The sequence below is a fragment of the Glycine soja genome, chromosome 9 (genome assembly GCF_004193775.1).
Source record: "Glycine soja cultivar W05 chromosome 9, ASM419377v2, whole genome shotgun sequence".
NCBI classification, from domain to species: domain Eukaryota; kingdom Viridiplantae; phylum Streptophyta; class Magnoliopsida; order Fabales; family Fabaceae; genus Glycine; species Glycine soja.
Window position 1 is genome coordinate 16,787,696 of NC_041010.1, and position 7,563 is coordinate 16,795,258.

Sequence of the window (7,563 nt, forward strand, 5' to 3'; positions counted from 1 at the left end):
TGGCCGGCTGAGGTCTCCATCGTCCAAAAAAAAAGCGATTCTGTCAAAAGTTTTTTATTTTTCAAGTTTTATTCACTTATTTTTCTTAACCTACCAATTTTAGCTTTCATAGTTAGACTTTGAATTTTTGTCTGAAATTTTTTGTGCTATCTTCTCATCATTTTATAAGGTTGCTCACAAAATTTCAAGTCATTTGGATATCATTTGAGGGTAGCTGTAGTTCAAACCTACACCTTTATTTACATGACAAGGCAACTAGTTGTGTGCATGCTGAATGTAGTGTATGACTAGAGGCAATCCATCTGACTTACAACCCTTTGATCCTGAGATAGATAGGACATTTCATAGATTAGTTAGGCATCATTTTATACCTTTTGATCATTCTGAGCATTCCATAACTGGTGAATCTGTGCATTCTGTTATTGGTGATTTTGAACATCCTGATCTTGAGCATTATAATTTTGAGCATTCTGATTCTGAGCATTCTGATTTTGCACATTCTGAGAACATGGCACAACCTCCACCTCGTGAGAGGACTCTAAGGGAAATGGCTGCAACTGATTTCACCTATGAAAGCTTGTGCATCCAATACCCTGATGAGGATGTCCCATATGTTCTTAAAACTGGACTGATTCATTTGCTTCCAAAGTTTCATGGCCTTGCAGGTGAAGACCCGCACAACATTTGAAAGAATTTCACATTGTCTGCTCCACCATGAAACCCCCAGATTTCCAAGAGGATCACATATTTCTGAAGGCTTTTCCTCATTCATTAGAGGGAGTGGCAAAGGACTGGCTGTATTACCTTGCTCCAAGGTCCATCACGAGCTGGGATGACCTTAAGAGAGTATTCTTAGAAAAAAATTTCCCTGCTTCCAAGACCACAGCCATCAGGAAGGATATCTCAGGTATTAGACAACTCAGTGGAGAGAGCCTGTATGAGTACTGGGAGAGATTTAAGAAACTATGTGCCAGTTGCCCCCACCATCAGATTTCAGAACAGCTTCTTCTCCAATACTTTTATGAAGGACTCAGTAATATGGAGAGAAGTATGATAGATGCTGCCAGTGGTGGAGCCCTTGGAGACATGACTCCTGCTGAAGCCAGAAATTTAATTGAGAAGATGGACTCCAACTCCCAACAGTTTAGTGCCAGAAATGATGCCATAGTCATTAGAGGAGTGCATGAGGTAGCTACAAACCCATCTGCATCATCTGAAACTAAGAAGCTTGAAGGCAAACTGGATGCGTTGGTCAACTTGGTAACCCAGCTGGCCTTGAATCAGAAATCTGTACCTGTCGCAAGGGTTTGTGGTTTGTGCTCCTCTGCTGACCACCATACAGACCTTTGCCCTTCCATGCAGCAACCTGGAGCAATTGAGAAGCCTGAAGCTTATGCTGCAAATATTTACAATAGACCTCCTCAACCTCAGCAGCAAAATCAACCACAGCAGAGCAATTATGACCTTTCCAACAACAGATACAACCCTGGATGGAGGAATCACCCTAACCTCAGATGGTCCAGCCCTCAGCAACAACAACAGCAGCCTGCTCCTTCCTTCCAAAATGTTGCTGGCCCAAGCAGACCATACATTCCTCCACCAATCCAACAACAGCAACAACCCCAGAAACAGCCAACAGTTGAGGCCCCTCCACAACCTTCCCTCGAAGAACTTGTGAGGCAAATGACTATGCAGAACATGCAGTTTCAGCAAGAGACTAGAGCCTCCATTCAGAGCTTAACCAATCAGATGGGACAATTGGCTACTCAATTGAATCAACAACAGTCCCAGAATTCTGACAAGCTGCCTTCTCAAGCTGTCCAAAATCCCAAAAATGTCAGTGCCATTTCATTGAGGTCGGGAAAGCAGTGTCAAGGACCTCAACCCGTAGCACCTTCCTCATCTGCAAATGAACCTGCCAAACTTCACTCTATTCCAGAAAAAGGTGATGACAAAAATCTACCTAACAATTTCTGTGCAGGTGAATCTTCTTCCACAGGTAATTCTGATTTGCAGAAGCAGCACATTCCCCCTCTTCCATTCCCTCCAAGAGCAGTTTCCAACAAAAAAATGGAAGATGCAGAGAAAGAGATCTTGGAAACATTTAGAAAAGTAGAGGTAAACATACCTCTGTTGGATGCAATAAAGCAAATTCCAAGATACGCCAAATTCTTGAAGGAGCTGTGCACTAATAAGCGGAAGCTTAAAGGAAGTGAACGAATTAGCATGGGCAGAAATGTCTCCGCATTGATTGGTAAATCTGTTCCTCAAATTCCTGAAAAATGCAAAGATCCAGGAAGTACACATACCTCTGACTTTCTTTATGAGGTAAAGGCTGAGAAACCATCTCCTTCTACCACTGTCCAGCCGACCACACCAGAATTGAAGCCTCTGCCATCAAATTTAAAATACGCTTACTTGGATGATAGCAAGAGTTTTCCAGTGATTATATCTGCCTCCCTTGCTAATGAGCAAGAGGAGAAGTTGTTGTCAGTTCTCAAGAAGCATAAGAAGGCTATAGGCTGGACCCTGGCGGACATTCCTGGTATTAGCCCATCCACATGTATGCATCGAATAAATTTAGAGGATGGAGCTAAACCAGTAAGACAGCCACAGAGAAGACTCAACCCGGTGATTCTTGATGTAGTGAAGAAGGAGATAACCAAGCTTTTGCAAGCTGGAATCATTTATCCTATCTCCGACAGCCAATGGGTGAGTCCCGTCCAGGTAGTCCCGAAAAAGACTGGCCTCACAGTGATCAGAAATGAGAAGGAGGAGCTGATTCCTACTCGGGTGCAGAACAGTTGGAGAGTCTGCATTGACTATAGGAGGCTGAACCAGGTTACCAAAAAGGACCATTTTCCCCTGCCATTCATTGACCAGATGCTTGAACGCCTGGCAGGTAAATCCCACTACTGTTTCCTTGATGGTTTTTCTGGTTATATGCAAATTACTATTGCTCCTGAGGATCAAGAAAAGAACACATTCACCTGCCACTTCGGCACTTTTGCTTATAGGAGGATGCCTTTCGGCCTGTGCAATGCCCCTGGTACCTTCCAGCGGTGCATGATTAGTATTTTCAGTGATTTTTTAGAAAATTGCAGAGGTGTTTATGGATGATTTCACTGTATATGGATCCTCTTTTGATGGTTGTTTGAATAGTTTGGAAAAAGTTTTGAATAGATGCATTGAAACTAACCTTGTTCTAAATTTTGAAAAATGTCATTTTATGGTTGAGCAAGGTATAATTTTAGGCCACATTATTTCCAATAAGGGTATTGAAGTAGATCCTGCAAAAATTTCTGTTATTTCACAATTGCCTTACCCCTCTTGTATGCGAGAGGTGCGATCTTTTCTTGATCATGTAGGATTCTACAGGCGCTTTATAAGGGATTTTAGCAAAGTAGCCCTTCCACTGTCCAACTTGTTGCAAAAGGAGGTGGAGTTTGACTTTAATGACAGATGCAAAGAGGCTTTTGATTGCCTCAAAAGAGCGTTGACTACCACCCCCATCATCCAGGCACCTGATTGGACAGCCCCTTTTGAGCTTATGTGTGATGCATCAAATTATGCATTGGGGGCTGTCCTTGCTCAGAAAATTGATAAATTGCCCAGGGTGATATATTATGCTTCTAGGACTTTAGATGCTGCCCAAGCAAATTATACTACTACTGAGAAAGAGCTTCTAGCCATAGTTTTTGCTCTTGAAAAATTTCGATCTTATTTGCTTGGTACTCGCATTATTGTTTATACTGACCATGCAGCTCTAAAGTACTTGTTGAAGAAGGCTGATTCTAAGCCTAGGTTGATCCGATGGATGCTCTGGCTCCAAGAGTTTGACTTGGAGGTCCGTGATAGGAGCGGAGCACAAAATCTAGTTGCTGATCATTTGAGTCGGATCGAACGTGTCTCTGATGCAGATTCACCTATTCGGGATGATTTCCTGGATGATCATTTGTATATATTGTATAGTATTTCTGACTCTCTTTCTACTCCCTGGTTTGCTAACATTGTCAATTATTTAGTTGCCTCTGTTTTTCCTCCCTTAGCATCTAAGGCCCAAAAAGATAAGATTAAAAGTGATGCTTAGCATTTTATTTGGGATGACCCCTACTTGTGGAAATTGTGCAGTGATCAGGTCATTAGACGGTGCATTCCAGATCATGAGACTGACTCAGTCTTGCAGTTCTGTCATTCTTTCGCACCGGGAGGTCATCTAGGTGTTCAAAGGACAGCTCGCAAAGTGCTTGATTGTGGTTTTTATTGGCCCACCATCTTTAAAGATGCGTGGAAGATCTGCAGCACTTGTGAGCAGTGTTAGAGAGCAGGAAATACACTTACATGGCGACAACAAATGCCTCAGCAACCTATGCTATTCTGTGAGGTGTTTGATGTCTGGGGTATAGATTTCATGGGTCCTTTTCCTGTCTCTTTTGGTTATGTTTGTATTCTCCTTGCAGTTGATTATGTTTCAAAATGGGTGGAAGCCAAGCCCACTAGAACTAATGATGCTAAAGTTGTCGCAGACTTTGTCAGGTCTAATCTGTTTTGCAGGTTTGGAGTACCTAAAGCAATTGTTAGTGATCAAGGAACCCATTTTTGCAACAGGACAATGCATTTCCTGCTTAAAAAGTACGGGGTGGTACACAGGGTATCCACACCATACCACCCCCAGACTAATGGACAGGCAGAAATTTCTAACAGGAAAATCAAGAGAATTCTAGAGAAGATTGTGCAGCCAAGCAGGAAAGATTGGAGTACCAGGCTTGATGATGCTCTCTGGGCACATCAGACTTCCTACAAAGCACCCATAGGAATGTCTCCTTATCGGGTTGTCTTTGGAAAGGCATGTCATCTTCAAGTGGAAATTGAGCACAAAGCATACTGGGCAGTGAAGACTTGCAACTTCTCTATGGATCAAGCTGGCGAGGAAAGGAAGTTGCAACTGAGTGAGTTAGATGAAATCCGCCTAGAAGCCTACGAGAATGCCAAGTTCTACAAAGAAAAGACCAAGAAGTTCCATGATAGCATGATAGTTAAAAAAGACTTCGTGGTTGGGCAAAAAGTGTTATTGTATAATTCTAGGCTTGGACTCATGAGTGGTAAGTTGAGGTCTAAGTGGATTGGTCCTTTTGTTGTTACTAATTTTTTTCCTTATGGTACAGTTGAGATCAAAAGCGACTCCACAAACAAGAGCTTCAAGGTCAATGGACATCGACTTAAGCCATTCCTCACGAACCCTTCTTTAGTGGATGTAGTGGTGGAAGAGACTTCCTTACTCCACCCTACTCTTCCTCCACCATGACTTAGGGAGTTTTTCTTTTCCTATCTCCTTCTTTGCTTTTATTACACTTGTCCGATTCTCTTTGATGGTTTAATTGTTTTTAATCTTTTAATTGTGCTACATTGAGGACAATGTGTTGTTTAAGTATGGGGGGGGGGGGGAGTGTTCTTTGGTTTTGCTAGTTTTGTTGGTTTTGTTAATTTGTTAGTTGTGTTAATTTGTTAATGTTGTTAGTTTCGTCGGATTTTCAGTTTAATATTTTGGGTCAATTTCATGTGCACGTACGACTTTGCATGTTTTTCTTTGAATTATAGGATATGTTCAAGAAATGGGTAATTGTTTTGAAAATAAAAGTTCTTGACATTTTGTGACTTGAAATCCTTGATTCTTCTCTACATGTCATGATAGTTTTGAAAGCTCAATCTGAAAGTGATGATTTTACCTTTGTGAGAATTTGAGCCATCCATCATTATAATCATTTGGTGTGTTTTGCCCCATTGATTGCTTGCACAATAACCTTGGCTTGATTCTTGTTGATGCGTCCTAATTCACATGCATATTTGAAAATGATTAAGGCAATTTTGTTCTTATAAGCTTCTAGCCAAATGGACTTACCTTGAATTAATTCCTTTGATAGCCCTTTTGAGCCTTGTTTCCCTTTCCTTGTTTTGAAGCTCACTACAAGCCTTAAGTGAAAAACCATGATATTACCATATCCTTAAGGAATTTTGGAGCTTTGGAATTGTTTTGGGAATAAGTGTAGGGGGTTTTTGTTTCATTGGACAACTTGTTTTGTTGGCTATGCTTCATGATGTATTTTGGGCCATACTTGATGTACATTGTATATTGGTTAAATGTTGGACATGCTGAATGAAATGTTGTTTCTCAAAGGCCAAAGAGTAAAAAAAAAAAAAAAATTCGACAAAAAAAAAATTCGACAAAAGAAAAAGAAAAGCAATAAAGTTGAGTGAATAAGATCTTAAATGGCACAAGAATGATGAAACTCTTGGTTCTACTCTTCATGTTTAATTTTTATCTTTACTTCTTTATATTTTCTTATTTTTTTTAATATGCACTTATTCCCCTTTGCTCCTCTATTCCTTTGGGATTTAGCCACTTATTCCATATTTCTCCATACCTTGTCCTTGGCCCCATTACAACCTTAAAAGACCTTTTGATCCTCATGTGCTTGTGTTTATGGGTTGATTGTCAATTTTAGAATCTTGCCAAGTTTATGTGGTGTTTGCTTTCATGGGTGCTTTGAGGGTAAATAGTAGCCTAGACACTTGAGAGATAGAGTGTATATCTTGTGAGGCTTTATCACTTTTCATTCTTGAGCTGATTAACTATTTTGCCATGATTGGGTTGCTTGGATGATTTTCATGAATGTCTTGACTTTTTGGATCTCCTTATGTTAGATGTTACCCATTCCTTTCATTCCTTGATGTTCATTGAGAAATATGTGAATGTTTTTGTTTGTCTCCCTTTCATATCCTTGGATTTTGTTCTTTGTTTCATTTTGCCCAGGAGTGCAAAAGGCTAAGTATGGGGGGTTTTGATGTGCCATCATTTTCTTCTATTTTCTAAACCCTTTTTGCACCATTTTAATTATTGATTGGTCTTAATTGTCAATTAATTAGGCAGTTTTATTATTTGGGCTCATTTAGCTAATTTGATGTTTTTAATCTAATTTCAGAAATTAATGAAACATTGGGCTTAATCCGGATTTTGGTTGTGGACTTGAAGAGGGCAAATAAAGCAGCGCTTACCTTAGTTAATTTCTAATTAGGAAATTTCGCAATTTTATTTTATGTTGTTCAGTGTTTATTTCGTTTTGGGCCAGAGTATTGTAATAGGGCCCAGTGACTTTGAGTGACTCTTTTTAAATAGCTGCCTTGGGATTCGTGCAGGGCATTCTATTCTGTTATGCTATTTTCATTATTCAGAGCTTTGGTTTTAGGTTTTCACGTTTTTCTGTTCCCTTGCTACAGTTTTCGTTCTTAATGCAAATTTCCGTTTTCTGCTTCTAATTACGAGTTCATTCTTGCTTCTTCTTCTACTTTCATTTACGTTTCTGTTCATTTACGTTCTTGTTCATTTACGTTTCTGCTTCATGTTTCATTTGCGTTTTCTGTTTGAATCCATGGAAGGCTAGATTTTCTGGTGTTGTTTCCTTTTGAGGACAAAGCCCAACTCTCTTTGAGGTTGCATTTGTAATGTGGTTTCCTGGCAGTTTTCCCTTCACCAGTTATCCCAATTTCGTGAATATTAATCAGTGC

The 7,563-nt window shown here is 40.1% G+C and overlaps 1 non-coding gene across 1 annotated transcript; it reads right to left on the reverse strand.

Moving 5' to 3' along the window:
- Positions 1 to 885: 885 nt before the first annotated feature.
- On the reverse strand, positions 886 to 992 carry LOC114369080. The gene has a single exon (XR_003657539.1). It is a non-coding gene; the product is annotated as a small nucleolar RNA R71 (small nucleolar RNA).
- Between the last annotated feature and the right edge of the window lie 6,571 nt (positions 993 to 7,563).